This window comes from Pleurodeles waltl, chromosome 5, assembly GCF_031143425.1.
Source record: "Pleurodeles waltl isolate 20211129_DDA chromosome 5, aPleWal1.hap1.20221129, whole genome shotgun sequence".
NCBI lineage: Eukaryota > Metazoa > Chordata > Amphibia > Caudata > Salamandridae > Pleurodeles > Pleurodeles waltl.
Genome location: NC_090444.1, coordinates 730,158,639 through 730,176,167, shown reverse-complemented (window position 1 = coordinate 730,176,167; position 17,529 = coordinate 730,158,639). Strand labels below are relative to the sequence as shown.

The following is a 17,529-nucleotide window of genomic DNA, read 5'->3' as shown; positions in this document are numbered from 1 at the left end:
AAAAATCAATAAACTGCTGACCGGTGCATCCAGCCGCATGGTATGGTAGGCTAGTCATCAGTCTTTTTGCCCCCTAATGTTTTCCAGCCTGTCAGTGGAGGCACTTCCAGCAACTTTAAATAGGGCAACCTTAGATAGATGGATAGAAAGATAGATAGACAGACTGATTATTAATTATAACCAATTGGTATGCCACCTTGCACGTGCCACGAACAAAGCGCCTTCCCATTTTCCCTGGAAACTGCTTTAATCTGTCACTTTTGCGGGAGATGGTCTATTACTGGGAACTGTTATTCTCTTTGGCAGCCCTGTCTTACTCTCGGCCTATGCGGAATCTGGGTAGAGAGAGCTGTGGTTATCCCGCCTGTCTGCTAACTCATATCTGCACACTTTCGCTTCTTTTACCACTGATGCAGAGTGTGAACGTGCGGCACGTTGAGCAAAGAAAGCCTCATAAATCCAGTGCGCCCGCAGACATCAGCGGGCCATTGTGGGCTATCAGCTCCTTGGGGTTTGTAGCAGGAGCATGTTCCTTGCATAAACAAGAGGGTTTGGGCTTCTGCTTGAACATGCTCCCTCCAGCCACAAATTTGCAAATTCACAGACTGGGAGCAAGAATAGAGAAAACGGTTCAAGAGGCAGCAGTGCGTGTGGCTGACTGCGGGCTAGATGGGAAATGAGCATTGAGTAACACAGCGGACGGGAGGGAGGGCAGGAGGAGGGCGCTTGGTGTGATCCCTTTAGTATTCAGAGCCAATAGGGAGCCCAGTCTGTGGTAATATCCTCGGTGCCGCGGCCGCGAGGAGGCAGAACTGAGTTTGTACTGCCCCTTCCACAGCTCAGCCAAGGAGACGGGCCCGGACACTGACGGCAGAGCCGAGACAACCAGCTGTCACTAGCTCACCTTATGGGGCACGAGCCGCAGCCAAGCTGAAGAGGAAGCTCCACATTCACCGCTTAATTGGAATAATAGTCGCGCGACCGCTGACAGGGCAGAGGCACCTGGGAGAGACAGTCGCAGCAGAGCGGACTATAAACTAATTGCAGGTCTGTACAGCATTAGGTATCTTTTGTAGCTGCCAGGAGAATGGCGCCAACTAGGTCTATCCTAGCGTTTAGCTCTCCTTTGCTATTTTAAGGTCTAGGAAAATGAACGGAACTGCTTTGATTCGGAAGTAATATTTTGAAGCAGGAGACGTCTGATTGAATGTGCCTTTGTTGAGCGGCGTGTTTTTGGACACAGCGTACAGTCAATCTTGATTCGAGGTACCTGTCCAGTTATTTTATATAACCATTTTTTCTAATATAGTGCTTTATAGCGTACTTCTATCCGCTGGTGTGTAGTATATTTGCTGGGCATACAAATGCAACATTTTGACTGCATATTGTTTTAATTTAGAATTGACCGTTGTAGTTCTATGGGTTGTGTTGGCACCAGAAGCCAACAAATTTAGCCACGTAACTAAAGTCAATAAGATATATGATTTCTCGTTCCACTTCGCTTTAAAATTGTTTACTTAGCCGTTTAATGTTACTAAACGTCTCTGTTTGCTTTATATTTCTGGATTGCAAATGTGCCGAGCTGTGCAGCACTACTGCCATGCTGGCTCTTAGCAAAACTGAAAAAATATGTAAAAGTTTATACCGACTTCCAGCAGCAACCTGTTCATATGTCTATGGCACGCAGAACCTCGAATCTGAAGCCGTTAAGCACATTGTCAAGGACGGTGGTTACTCTGCAGTTTTCAGAATCGTTTCAGTGTCATGAACCTTGACAGTACAGAGGTGCCCTCGATCAGTGTTCGTTGAGTTTAACATGGTATGCCTAAAATGTCCTGGAACGGGAGCTCGAGAGGGTCGGCCTCTGTTACCTTGATTACTATTATGAAGCCCAAATGTGGTTGTTTCTTTTATATATTTTTTCCGTTGCATCTGCGCAGGCACCTTTGCACCCCTCTGCTTCGGTAAATAACGGCTGGTGTGATTATGAAATCCCTCGTGGGGTCCGGTCCAAAACCATCGTGCTGTTAAACGAACAGGAGCTGGAAAACAGTTTGTAATCTCCTGGCGCTAAAAAACCTACATAGGTACAAACTGTCTTTCAAGCGATATTTCGTAGCACATTGAGTTTATGTAGACAGCCTGACGCCTTTACGGTTTGTTACCTAAATCTCTTGAAGTGGTGTTTTGCCGAAGATCACATTGTTCAAGCAAGTGCGAATGCTGGGATTGGAATTCGGGTCTACCGGTGACACGATCGACAATTTATTTACCCGTTATCACACAAATGCCCCTTCCCTACGCTTCTTAAACCCCCGCATTGCTTATGCATAAACAGGTATAATGCAGTGATTGAAGCGCAACATTTCACTGGATGTGGATGCTTTCCAGAACATTATGGAAAATATTGCTCTTTACCTCTCAGAATCACAGACTTGAACAGGATTTATAGATATTGCAACGGGGCGTGACGCAGATAACGTTAGCCAGGCGTTGTGAATTTCAAGTAACTTCGTGTTCTGGGGGTTATGCTGGAGAAAATAAAGCATTGGCTTGGAAATTGACGTCACCAGAAACAAAAAAAAATAGTCATAACAACTGAAAGAAGTCTTTCAGAAGATTCCTGGAAGCGCATTATGAACCCATTGCTCTATGTGTCTGATTGTAGGCGACTGAACGAACTGTAAGCGGCAAAGGAATGCAAGCAAACAAACACATATAAGTGCAACACATCGTTGAGTAATAAAACTCAGTGTCGAGTCCCTAGGAACAAGAACCATTGAACAGAATACTAAGCCTAACAGCTATTTCGAAAGCTGTGTGGAGAATGATTTACATGCCACTAAAATAGATCATAAGTTAATAACAAGTACCCAACCTCTCCTAGAGGTTTAAGAGACAGCCAGAGTCTTTGCAGAACAACAAATTACATCAAGCTTATAGTACGGTTAGTGACAAAGTCTGAAAAACGGGATGATTGGCCCTGGTGGAAATTCCAGTTCATCACTTACAAATGGTATCTACCGGATCCAACCCGCTGACTAATACTGAACACGGAGAGGTCATAAGGCATGGGGGAAGTGGGCTCTGGCTCAGGCCACAAACTTTCGGGTGTGTGTGGGGGGTGGGGCTGATAAAGCCAGCTCTGCTCTGCAGAGTCTTGCCCTGCTTAACCTGAGTAATGCTTAAACAAATTGTATTAATTACTGTTTTCTTTTAATTTATTTTTAATGTGGGTGATGTATGAGAGTCTATTATGGGCATTTTGCAGAGATATGATGTGTTTGTTTCATTGAACATCCATAAAAATGTTTCTTTTAGATTAAAAAAGGAACTCACGTATGAGAAATGGAAGGGATTCACAGAAATTACTTTCAGTAATATTAGCGAGTTGCTGCTGTGTTATTAGATGCAAACACATTTAAATTTTGCATGAGTGCGCCTGTGCACTGTCAGTGACCTGGCCAGAGAGGGCTTGAAAGAGCTGAAATTGGATCATAAATTCAAAGCTGTTGTGAACTGAGCCCCCTAAAATCCATTTGGCCCAGGGCCCCAAAATTATTAAGATGTCCCGGACTGAACTGCTGTTTGGAAAATTCTAGTTGATTGTTTTTGCTTCTTACAACTGGTCTTTTGGTGTTCAATGATATTAGTAGCCCCAGTAGCTATTTCCATTGGATTTACCTCTTGTGTGTGTGTGTGTGTGTGTGTGTGTATATATATCTATATAGATATATATATATAGATATATATATATAGTCTAATGTGCTGCACCATCATTCATCATAATTTATGTGTAATTGGTGAACTAGCATGCTCTCCATGGTGAACTAACAATTAACAGATAGCTTGATGGAAAAATGTAGGTGATATATTTCTTTTGTAGAGTCATTCGACTCTGGAATTAGCAGCATTATTGTGCTTCACCCTCCAAAGTTGTCTTTGCTTTGTAAGAGCGTGTCTGAGTAACAACATTGGGGCCTTGTTCTTCTATGCCTCTAGCCTGTGTTCTGCTATCATAATAATCTGGCACTTTAAGTATCTTCGCATGAGCAAGGTGCAGGTCACCCAAGTTGCGATTGAACACACCAGGGAACAAGTGCCCATCTATTTTAATCCTTCATGGCTCTAAGTGTTTGTGGGCTGATTTGAGGCAGTTTTAGTGTGTATATTTTGCAATCGGGACAGTCACGAGTGTTAATCTATGAAAAACCTACCTATAAAGTGACACCACAAATCCTGCTGCTGGATGTCTATTGTCTAGAAAAGGGAGTTTATTTATATAGCTATTTGAATTTCCATAAAACGTTTACCCAAAACGTTTTTAACAAATAAAAGCGGAGTACACAAAACCATCTGGATAGGCTTAAAATGTTGCAAATCATTAGCAAAGTGTCAAATTCATAGGAGTACAATCCATCAGAGAACGCCAAGTTCAACACATGAGCGTTTAGGCATGATTTAAACACAGTCCAAGAAGGAAAGTGTATCACAGAATCCAACAGGTCATTCCAGAACGTTGAATCAAGCAAGGTAAAAGACCTAAAATAGGAAGGAGCACAAGGAGGCTAGGGACATATATGGAGGCCTTGGTTAGCAGAAGCTTAGTGCCTGGTATGTTGGTAAGGGTGGAATAAATCACATAAACATAAGAAAACAAAACCTTTATCACATTTGAAAACAATATAAAGATAATTAAATGAAAAACGAAAAGTAATAGTTATACAACAAAGGGAAACTCTTGAAGATTAGCAGCGTTAGTCCACAAAGGCCAGATGAATACTTCTTTTGCAGGATATCTGAATGAGCTTTATTTGCTTACAACGAATCTGAATGAGAGTGCTTTGCATAATCTATGTTTTTTGTGAAAATGTGTTTTGGATCCGGCTCTACGTTGAGCATCTCTGATGTTAAAGAACACGAGGCTTGTAGTCCACAATTTGAAATGAAATCAGAACACAGAAAAGTGCCTTAGGGGAGAATAAACTATGATGTCCCCTGACATCCAAGAAACCCATCTCACCTCTTATGACTGCTTGGAGAGTCTAGAGAAAATTGCTTAGACACTCTATCAAAATAGAGTAGAGGCCGTAGTGACCCTGGCCTGCTTCCTTAGGAAATCCTGTAACCTCCTATGAGAGTGGAGGAGTTACGCCCTCATCTGTAATTGTGGGATAGTAATTCCATATTTGATATTACTGACAGAAGAGGTATTAATATTCACATATACAGTAATTCTTGCTATATCTTAACACCAGTCTTGACATATACGTTCCACCCAAATCGATATTAAGAGGTCACTCATAATGCTGTTCTTAGTCGCTGTCCCATTTAAATGTTGTTGTATGTGAGGGGTAGCTCGGTGCAACCATTGCTACCCCTGTGTTGCTGCCTGCAGCCTCTGTGGACTGGTTTGAAAGGCCTGTGTTTTTAGATGATTTCACAGTAAGGATGTCTTTTCTTTGTGCTACTAATTGTAGCCGCTTCTTAGTGCTTGCGATCTCACACTATTTATTTACAGCCAAACACAAGCCTTGTGTTTTCACTGAAGCTTGTTTTTAATAATGAGCAGTGGCCTTCATTAGAATCAGAGGTCATGTTATGCCACATGCTGTAATTATTTTGGGTGTCAAAGATGATGTCACTTCCGCCACTTATATTGTTTTGCTGCAATGAATTCAGAGAGATGTTTACCGGTTTTATGAACCTCATAACTTAAGTGTATGTAAGTGCTAAACAAACACAGCAAACCATTACCCTGGGGAAAATTGACATCGACTATGTATCCTTGGTTTCTACTTGCTCCAGTGCCAGTGTATATCTTTAGACCTCGAACGGTCTGTGAAAAAATAATAGAACTTCTGAAGTTTAAATAAGAATGCCAACTTTGCTTCTTATGCACGGACAACCAGCTCCAGAATGTAAATTCAACACCCTGGAATTTTCTCCATATCAGATTAATGGAGCCCCAAAACCACCTGTTATGGTCGGATTCAGCCGGGTCCAGTGATACCCATTTGTAACTGGTGTGAATGTCTACAATATTGGGTTGGCCATAGCACCCATTTGTAACTGGTGTGAATGTCTACAATATTGGCTTGGCCATAGCACTCCCTCCCCTCCACGGCCTTTCCTATAAAGGACTGTTCTAACTTTTTTTTATTTTATTTTATTTTTTCAGAAGAATCCCCTTAGATCGTGAGAAGAGGTTAACTGATGGCTGGGATTTTCACAACCACTAGGCACCTGCATATTTCACCTTTGCAGTTATCTAAAAATGGGAATCTTTTTTGTCCAAATAAAACTCACAACTGGCTGTTGGTTGAAAACCGTTAGGGCTGGAAATTACAGTTGGCCAAGGAAAACCGCAATCCCTGCCCCAATTATTAAACTGGTTAATACTCTCACAGCACTATGAATGCACGGTCTTCATATTTTAGTCCAAATAATTCAACAAGATCAGGCTCAGATAAACAGGGGTTTTCATCAATAAGGGCACTGCCCAGGGAGAGAGATAGAAAGAGAGAGAGAGAAAAAAAATCAGAGAGAGATAGTTTGTGTGTGTCATATTGATGCGTTTCTCACAATGCATTGTGACGTCGGCCCCACGTGGTCAGAGCTATACTTTCCATTTTTACTTTATAGGTAGCTATATTTATTCCTATTGATATTGCTTGCGACAAGCTCAAATCGTGGCTGGGCCTTAGAGGTTTTCTATAATACAATTGGTCGCATTTGTGTTGAATAACTGTATTTCACATATAGACAAGTCAAGATGCTTTGCCCTTGATAGTGTTCTGTGGCATTGCTACTGTGTATATTTTATAGGTACTTTCTCATTGGCACCAATATGATGATGGTGATGCTAGCACACTACTTACTACCATTTTTCCCTTTCCTTTGCCCTGCGTTCCTGGGCTTGGCACCAGAAACATTTACAAGAGTTAATGAATGTCTGATTGGATCCCTTGGATCTTGACCTTTTTCTGAGTTGGCAGATCTTGTAAGTGGCCGAAGTATGCTTAGATATCCTCCTTTCTAGATGTATGTTGCATTTTCTTAAGGTTCAAGCCCACTTGTCTTTTTTTAGTCGGGCTACATTCTTCTATTCTCTATTCTACTCCCCTATTCTTGTGGCGACTGACTCTTTGTATCCTCAGACTATGCTTGGCCAGATTGCGTAGAATGCAGAATCAGCCAGTATGAGCAATATCTAGGATCTTCCATTGGCCGCATCACTGCCCAAAGAAGGTAAACATTCTTGTCCCATATTTGAAAGCATGACTGATGTTTGAAGTTTTAACTATATTCTATAAGGCCATCACGGGCAAGGGACCTTTGCACCCTAGGAGAACTTTCTACAGACATGTGTTGCCTACTGTATATGCTCAACCAAGGCCCCCTCAGTTTCTCAAATTGGCCACTGAAGCTAAGAAAAGTGAAATTCAGGAATAATTCCATGGGCACCTATGGTGACATTACACAACTTTCTGTCTAGAGGTCTACGGAATAAACTAGACCAGTTTAAATTCAGGAACACTCTCAAAACTTTGATGTTAAGGAACATTTTCGCCAGTATCTCCAGGAAGGGGTCTGGGATAGTCATGGTTCTCGTAGCCTTCCAGGGCTAGCTGTTGGTTTTCAGTGAACATATCACAAGATACTTTACCTATGAGTCTGTTCGGAAACTTACTGTTGATGTATGTGACACACTGGCAAAATTAGTCGAAGAATTCTGTAACAAAAGTGAGTTTTTTTGGGGTGCTAGGCATGTCTTTGTATATGGCCTGTTAGATACTACTGAACAGAATTTGAGAATGTGGCGGTACAATGGGACTGTTAAATTCACTTCTATGGGAAACTTTGAGTACAGTTCCAAGAACACAATTGAGGATCACAGATGGGGCCTTTTCAAAAAATTTCTTGCATTTTGTCATTCCCCCAGTCAAAGTCCCCTGAACATTTCATACCACTAGCGTGGAACATGGTGCATTCTGGTCCAGTAGGTAAAGCATATCCAGAGAGTGATCCCACCTGTTTACATTTTTTTCACCCTCATTGCAAGGATACCAAGTCCACCGTCAATATCTATTGCCCAGATTCCTGTAATGCTTGCACGAGAGAAATTAAATATAACCACATTTTCCAAAGGACACTGACACCAGCTATGTGAAATGAACCACAATTAATCTCTAATGAATACATTAATTGTGGTATGGTGTAGGAGGCTGGCCTGGCTTATAGTGGGTACCTTGTGGTACTTACACCTTGTGCCAGGTTCATTTATCCCTTATTAGTAGAATAGAGGTGTTTCTAGCAGCTTAGGCTGTTAGAGGTAGCTATGAAAGCAGCTTAGGCTGAACTAGGAGACATGCAAAGCTCCTACTATACCACTTATATCATATAGCACAATATCACAAGAAAACACAATACTCAGAGTTACTAAAAATAAAGGTACTTTATTTTAGTGGCAATATGCCAAAAGTATCTCAGAGGATACCCTCACATAGGAGGTAAGTAATATACACAAATTATATGTACACAAACCCAAAACAGGTAAGTAACAGTAAGAAAAGTAGTGCAAGCAATGTAGAATCACAATAGGATGCAATAGGTAGACATAGGCCTAGGGGCAACACAAACCACATACTCCAAAAGTGGAATGCGAACCATGAATGGACCCCAGTCCTATGGGAGATTGTAGAGGGTCGCTGGGACTGTGAGAAAACAGTAAGGGTGTCCAAAATACCCCACCCCAAGACCCTGAAAAGTAGGAGTAAAGTTACCCTACTACCCCAGAAAGACAGAATAGTCGTGATAGGGGATTCTGCAGGAACCACAAGCACCAGAAAAACACTGAAGACGGATTCCTGGACCTGAGGACCTGCAAAGGAAGGGGACCAAGTCCAACAGTCACGAAGGTGTCCGGGAGGCAAGAGCCCACTAAACCCTGGATGAAGGTGCAAAAGGGCTGCCTCTGGGTGGAAGAAGCCAAAGATTCTGCAACAACGAAAAGGGCTAGGAACTTCTCATTTGGAAGTAAGATGTCCCACGGCGTGCTAGAGGTTGCAGAAGTGTTTCCAGGCAGAAATATTGCAAACAAGTCTTGCTAGCTGCAAGAGTTGTAGTTGAGGATTTAGGGTGCTGCTGGGGACCAGGAAGGACCAGGATGTCACCCCTTGGAGGAGGAGACAGAGGGGGAGCTCAGCAACTCTGAGAGATCCTGCAGAAGCAGGCAGCACCCGCAGAAGTACCAGAACAGGCACTTAGAAGATCAGAGGACAGTGGTTGACTCAGAGTCACAAAGGAGGGTCCCACGACGTCGGATTTCAACTCAGCGAGTTGGGCAATGCAGGACAGAGTGCTGCGGACCCAGGATAGGCTGTGCACAAAGGAATCCTTGGAAAAGTGCACAGAAGCCGGAGCAGCTGCAAATCACGCAGTACACAGGTTTGCTGTCTGGCGTGGGGAGGCAAGGACTTTCCTCCACCAACTTTGGACAGAACGGCCTCTGGACTGTGGGAGACACTTGGACCCAGCTCCTGTGTTCCAGGGACCACGCTCGTCAGGATGAGAGGGGACCCAGAGGACCAGTGATGCAGAAGTTTGGTGCCTGCTTGGTAGGGGGAAGATTCCGTCGACCCACAGGAGATTTCTTCTTGGCTTCCAGTGCAGGGTGAAGGCAGACAGCCCTCAGAGCAGGCACCACCAGGAAACAGTCGAGAAAGCCGGCAGGATGAGGCGCTACAATGTTGCTGGTAGTCTTCTTGCTACTTTGCAGGCGTCCTGGAGCAGTCAGCGGTCGATCCTTGGCAGAAGTTGAAGAGGGAAGTGCAGAGGAACTCTGGTGAGCTCTTGCATTCATTATCTGGGGAATAGCCCAGAGGAGAGATCCTAAATAGCCAGAAAAGGAGGTTTGGCTACTGAGAAAGGAGGCTTGGCTACTGAAAGAGGTAAGCACCTATCAGGAGGGGTCTCTGGCGTCACCTGCTGGCACTGGCCACTCAGAGCTATCCATTGTGCCCCAACACCTCTGAATCCAAGATGGCAGAGGTCTGGGACACACTGGAGGAGCTAGGGGCACCTCCACTGGGAGGTGCAGGTCAGGGGAGTGGTCACTCCCCTTTCCTTTGTCCAGTTTCACGCCAGAGCAGGGCTGGGGGATGCCTGAACCGGTGTAGACTGGCTTATGCAGAGATGGGCACCATCTGTGCCCATCAAAGCATTTCCAGAGGCTAGGGGGAGGCTACTCCTCCCCAGCCCTTCACACCTATTTCCAAAGGGAGGGGGTGTACCACCCTCTCTTAGAGGAAATCCTTTGTTCTGCCTTCCTGGGACTGGGCTGCCCAGGCCCCAGGGGGGCAGAATCCTGTTTGAGGGGTTGGCAGCAGCAGCAGCTGCAGTGGAGACCCCGGAAAGGCAGTTTGGCAGTACCCAGGTTCTGTGCTAGAGACCCGGGGATGCATGGAATTGTCCCCCCAATACCAGAATGGTATTGGGGGGACAATTCCATGATCCTAGACATGTTACATGGCCATGTTCGGAGTTACCATTGTGACGCTACATATAGGTAGTGACCTATATATAGTGCACGCGTGTAATGGTGTCCCCGCACTCACAAAGTCCGGGGAATTTGCCCTGAACAATGTGGGGGCACCTTGGCTAGTGCCAGGGTGCCCACACATTAAGTAAATTGGCACCTAACCTTCACCAAGTGAGGGTTAGACATATAGGTGACTTATAAGTTACTTATGTGCAGTGAAAAATGGCTGTGAAATAACGTGGGCGTTATTTCACTCAGGCTGCAGTGGCAGTCCTGTGTAAGAATTGTCTGAGCTCCCTATGGGTGGCAAAAGAAATGCTGCAGCCCATAAGGATCTCCTGGAACCCCAATACCCTGGGTACCTAGGTACCATATACAAGGGAATTATAAGGGTGTTCCAGTGTGCCAATGAGAATTGGTAAAATTAGTCACTTGCCTGTAGTGACAATTTTAAAGCAGAGAGAGAGCATAAACACTGAGGTTCTGGTTAGCAGAGCCTCAGTGATACAGTTAGGCACCACACAGGGAACACATACAGGCCACAAACTTATGAGCATGGGGGTCCTTGCTAGCAGGATCCCAGTGACACATATCAAACACACTGACAACATAGGGTTTTCACTATGAGCACTGGGCCCTGGTTAGCAGGATCCATGTGAGACAGTAAAAACACCCTGACATATACTCACAAACAGGCCAAAAGTGGGGGTAACAAGGCTAGAAAGAGGCTACCTTCCTACATATGGGTACAGTAATCAACAAATTTCAGTAGTTGCCTGATTCTAGGACAGTCAAGTATTCATCCTAAGCTGAAAACAGAGCTGAATTGATGTCTTCTGTTTTAAAGTTAAAAATCGATAAAAGTAACATCATAAAAATATATAAAACACTCTAGACTCCACATTCTGTGACCACTTTTGTTTCAATCAGTCCAGCTTGCCTATAATCAGGTCTTAAAGCGGAAAAACAGAAGACAATCAGTTTAACTTCAAAGAGTAAAATCACGCTTTCAGAACAAAAGTGACTCCTGAATTAAAAAACACCTGATTTAATCATTCGGTCCTCAATACAGAAATATCAAGTGCTTAATTTGAGCCAGTGGTTTCCGGTGCTCAACACCAGTGCATAATTCTGAACAGAGACACTTGTGGCAGTCCACCAAATGGTGGCAATATTTGTCTAGTTTTTAAGTGAATACAATAGAATGTTTAAAAAATCACTGTACATTAAAAATTAGTAATTTTTGCTTATTCCTTATTCGTGTTGCTTCTTTCCTCCACCGTTGTCCATGTTGCGCCTTCTCCTCAAACCCTCACCCTCCTGTTGTTCATGTTGCTTCTTTTCTCCCACTCCTCACTCTCCAATTGTCTGTGTTGTCCCCGCACACAACATATGAAAAAAGAGCTATGACACGGCCAGCGCTAGCCGTTGCATAGTGTTTTTTTTCATCCCGTTCCCTCCCACTCTCCCTTCTGTTGTTTGTTTGACTATTCCCAGTCACCTTCCCTCCAGTTGTCTCTGTTGCAACCCCACCCACCACAAGACTTTTAGCCATGCTGCAAAGCAGCCTCGCTGCTCTACAACATGGCTATATGACATTGGCTATCAAAATAACACTTGCATAGGCAAGACGTATTGGCTTTGCTAATGTTTGTTTATGTCCCTTCCTGGTGACCTCTAGTTACCCACTCTTCATCCATGTATGGTTTTCAGACCATCGTAGAGACCAGCAGGGAGCTTCATCTCACTGAGCCATTTAAAATCATATGGTATTTGAATACAGTGAGGAGCCCATGGAGGCACGTTTTTCATCTTCATAGATGCCGTCTTTGAGTACAGCAAGTACCTTTTGCAAAAAAGCTCGCCAGCATGCAGCAAACACAGCACCGCTATTTCATATGTTGGCGCGGTACCATTCTGCCGTACACTGTTTCCCGAAATAGTTTTCAAATGAGTTGCTGCTTAAGCTTGCATTTTTAATGGACACTTTCCTGGATGGAATTTTGGTGTTTTCTCATAATATCCAAAGCAGAAAGGTTGTAGCTGAAATATCTAGAACAAAAATATCGTTAAGGTAGGGTTCTAAGGGTATTATACTATACTTAACGCCATATATAGGTATCTTGACAAAATATATATCTTCAAGGCGTATGTATACGTGTGAGTTAAGAACAGTAAATCTACACTTACCTATTTGTATTTACCTTCTCGATATTTTGGTTCACAATATTTTTGTCAATATATTTCTGTTACACGATATTTCCCTCCTATATTCTGACATACAGCCTTCTCACTTTTTCCAAGAGGCTCTGCAACGCAGATAAAAAAGCAAATGTATTATTGACAAGTTATTTCAACACGATATTACCATAGAACCAAAGCCAGGCCACACACCTCATGATTTTAGAAGCTTTTTAACGACCTGCGTGTTACTGTGTTGACACACATAGCTCTTTCCCCCTCACTGACCCATCTAAGAGGTACAAGGTCTGCACCCCGCCCCGATTCCTTCCTCCACTGAATTCATTTGTAAAAGTGTCAATGTCGAGAGCTCGTGCCCGAGGCAGCGCTTCCAGATTAGATCTGCTTTTTTCTGCAATCTACCAAACCGCTCCACCCCCCCCCCCACTGTGGTCTTTAGTTATCGCGCAGTGAAAGCGGATTGCTGGGCCTAGGCTTGGATTTCCCTGCTCATCATTACATCACCATGCAAAAGATGGATCAAAGGCATTTTTAACAAGAAAAAGGGGCACTTCGGAACCGACGAAGGGGGCTAAATTCTCATCTCTGTAGCTAAACTATAAGTAGCACATAGCAAACAATTTACAAACTTTAAACGTTAAACACTTTATGTTTAGTTTTTTTCGTGTCAGGACAACCCTTTATTATTCAAAAGCGGTTCCATAAGATTTAAGAGAAAGTGAAAATGTGGTTGTTTCGTGTAAAAACATTGTGCTAAGCATCGCAATTTAGGCCCGTATTTATACTTTTTGACGCTAAACTGCGCTAACGCAGTTTAGCGTCAAAAAGTTTAGCGCCGGCTAACGCCATTCTGAAGCGCCATGCGGGCGCTGTATTTATTGAATGGCGTTAGCCGGCGCTAGCAGACCGGCGCTGCCTGGTGTGCGTGGAAAAAAACCACGTACACCAGGCAGCGCCGGCGTTGGGGAAAATGGCGTTAGGGCGTCTTAAAAATGGTGCAAGTCAGGTTGACGCAAAAAAATCGCCTCCACCCGATTTGCGCCATTTTTAACAACGCCCAGACGCCATTTACATGACTCCTGTCTTAGTAAAGACAGGAGTCATGCTCCCTTGCCCAATGGCCATGCCCAGGGGACTTATGTCCCCTGGGCATGGTCATTGGGCATTGAGGCATGTAGGGGGGCACAAATCAGGCACCCCTATGCCAAAAATAAATATAAAAAAAATAAATAATTATACTTACCTGAACTTACCTGAATGTCCCTGGGATGGGTCCCTCCATCCTTGGGTGTCCTCCTGGGGTGGGCAAGGGTGGCAGGGGGGGTCCCTGGGGGCATGGGAGGGCAGCTGTGGGCTAATTTTGAGCCCACAGGTCCCTTAACGCCTGCCCTGACCCAGGCGTTAAAAAGAGGCGCAAATGCGGGGTTTTTTGCCCCGCCTACTCCCGGGCGTGATTTTTGCCCGGGAGTATAAATACGACGCATTTGTGTCGCAGTCATTTTTTTGGACGGGAACGCCTACCTTGCATCTCATTAACGCAAGGAAGGCGTTCACGCAAAAAAAACAATGCTCTTTCCTCATACTTTGGCGCTAGACGCGTCTAACGCCAAAGTATAAATATGGCGTTAGTTTTGCGCCGAATTTGCGTCGAAAAAAACGACGCTAATTCGGCGCAAATGGAGTATAAATATGCCCCTCAATGTGTCTTAGCTTTCGCATAGGCTTCATACCCCTGAATAAGGCCAGAAAGTGCTTTCTTGATGGCAGAGAACGTGTCTGACCATTATATTGGCATGTTTGGAAGAGTGAGGGTTTATAGTGTAACCTATAGGTAGAATGCTCAGTGTAAGGAGTGAGGTTGAGATAATATAGCATCCTGTTAAAGCTGACTTTTAGGAAGAAGTGCCTGTACCCGAAGCTGATGCCCAAAGTGAAAAACATATAGGATCATTGTCGAGTGTACCTATTCTTGCAATTTTATAAGCCACATCTGAAGGATCGTGTGTTGTGGAAGAACCATTTTCTCACTTCATTCCAGACATATAGATGATTGCTAATTATGCTTATCCGTGAAGCGGCGGAACTCCATACTTTCGATGTCTGCAAAGAACATCTGCTGATATCGGATTTTCTGAGTAAAAGGGACTTTTTGTGACAAAGCCATTCTGAACCAAGGGCTTCTCCCTCTGAAAGTAGCTCCAGAGTTTAGGCTGAAAGGAGCTTGTCCTGCACCAAGGCTCACTGAGTAAGCAAAGCTTAGTGCCTTAAAAAAGAAATGCCTTGCAATTAACCGATATTTGAGGTCAGGTTGATGTGGTTGCATGGGAGCTTGTGCAGGGCCTGCCTGGCAATGCAATCTGGATTTGAAGTAGACAATGGAATAGGTATTCAGACCCCCCAATGCAGATGCCATTTCTGTAGTTTAAGCGTGACATCATTAGTCCAATCCTGACGTACACATGAGGAAATCCCAGGTGTGGGAAAATGTGATGTTCTCATAATAGATGAGGTGACTTCAGGCACCTGATTTGCCTCTAGTCGGATGATGAGATTAGAGGGAATGAAAGTTCCCAAGTTCTTCACTTTGGTCGAATGGGTTGGTGGTCCGAGGTCCTGAAAGCACGTGGTGTTGGAGCTGTCATCATACTTGGGTCTGGAGGTGAATATCTCAGTCTTGGAGGAGTTGAGCTTTAAATGGTTCTGCATCATCTGGAGGCTCACTCCTTGGAGAAACTGGAAAATAGCACATGTGTACAGGTCAGAAGGCCTTGAAGCTTTAGAGTTACCTGCAAATCATCAGTATCATTGTAGAAGGTCAGGCTAACTGAATTGACAATTTCCAAGAAAGCACTGGGAAATGTGTTGAAGATTGAGGGGATTGCAGAGTCATGAAGGTGTGTCATGAAAGGAGAATAATCCTGAACAGAAAAGAGGAAGACTGAAAACCTTGGCCCTATCAACAGTGTAGAAGGTGATCCCGTCCATGAGGGTACCAGAAATTCCGATGTGACTCCATCTCTGAAGTAGTGCATGGAGACCCACTGCGTTAAAGGTGAAAGAGAAGTCCAGAAAGAGAAGGGCTGCAATTCCATTAGAATAATCAGCACTATTGAGATCATCCTAGAAAACTATTAAGTAGAATTTGCCACCTCTGCCAGGTCAGAACCCTTTAGTCTAATAGAAAGAAAGTTGTTTTCTTCTCTTGAGATGTGGGGCAAGATTAATTTTTCAATTAGCTTGTTGGATCAACCTATTTCTTCATTAAAATAGATTCCATCATAATGTATATGGTTTTAGGTCAGGGGGCACCTTCCATCTAGGAAAGGAAACAACTGATGCTCATTCTCAGTTGGATGGCAGCAGAGAAGATGAGCAGATGATTTAAAGGTTCTGGGGCATGATGCTTTGTTGGTTAGCCAACAGCACTAATTGCCCTAATTAGGTTAGTGGTGTTGTTCATTGAGAGAAGGTGAAAATAGCAAAGTCTACACTGTTAGACACTGTGCACTCTTCCAGCAAACTCTTTTGTAAAATTTGAAGTGTTCCATGCAAGTTCTAGCAATTTCAACACCACGGTTGATACATTTGATGTGATATTAGAAATGTGGAAAATTATGGGACAAGCACTGCAAATGTTTGTCAGTACTTAAAAATGAATGACCTTATGACTGTTCTCATTTGCTTGGGTCGTTCATGTGACACTCTTCCGGGAACACGCACTGGGTTAAACTACTATTACTGAAAATCTGAGCTGATCTTTTTTATTCTTAAGTGGCTTCCAATTACACACTAATGCTGCATTTGTAAATCAGGATCTGTTTCTAACTGTGGAGTGCTCCTCATTTTCCATGTGTAAATCTGCCTTAAACATGGAAAAACACTGGTAGTGGTCTGGTGACATGGCCAGTAGGACATGAGCTCCAGCGTCCCCAGCCAGGCACTTCGAATCATTGTAATCCTGTGACATCCTGAATTATCCTGATCCTCCTGTGCTCTATGTGATTGCCTCAATGGTTTTGCATTGCCTGAACTGATTCTGGGTTGAATCCTAGAATGGACTCGCCCCTTCTGGGATTGTGGCCTAGTGCGGCTCCCGTTCCAGGGAAAGTGGAGGACTGCCGCTGTTCTAGAGCCCGGTGAGCTGCATACCCCTGCACGCTGCTGGTACGGGAGAAGACTCACCTCCGATGTTCTGTTTGGCCCACCTGTGATCGGGGTCCCTGTGTGGCTGTGGAAGTGAAGGTGCGTTGGTGGCCTACATTGTTGCGCCCTTTGAAATCAACCACAGCATTGCGGGAGGTGCATGTGCTGCTGGGGGCTCCATGTCCTCTCTGGCGGCTTCCCTGTGGGGAGCTCTCCCCCTTGCCTTGTGTTTGGCAGATATGGGACCCGCTCAATGCTGCCCTGCTTGGCTGCTGTGAGTGAAACGGATGGGCCTGAAGACGGGGGAAGAGTGGGGAGCGTGCCACCTGCCCTTGGGTGCTTACCGGGTGCGGCGGTCGTGTTCTCTCGGTTGGTGACCTGTCAGGACTGCGCAGAGCAGTGTGGTCGGCCCTAGGGGCCCCATCGAAGACTAGGAGCCTTATACAGCACTAAAGGGAAATACTTTAAACATACCTCATGGCTGGAATTTACCTGCGCTAGTGGCCTAATCCTGCAAGCAGTTCGTGACTGGGTGAGGCAACTGCCTGATTGCCTCCGCTACACTGCATTCCCTGACTAACTTCCTCTTGTCCCTATTGTCCCCGGCTGTATAGTAATCGCCATTATCATCTGGTACTGTG

The 17,529-nt window shown here is 44.4% G+C and overlaps 1 protein-coding gene across 1 annotated transcript in view; it reads left to right on the top strand.

The window, feature by feature from the left end:
• Nucleotides 1-819: 819 nt before the first annotated feature.
• GREM2 (gremlin 2, DAN family BMP antagonist) overlaps nucleotides 820-17,529 on the top strand; it is a 456,926-nt gene continuing 440,216 nt past the window's right edge. The window contains exon 1 of the mRNA XM_069234686.1: nucleotides 820-1,047. The gene's annotated coding sequence lies outside the window, so the exon portion shown is untranslated. The remainder of the gene's footprint in view (nucleotides 1,048-17,529) is intronic.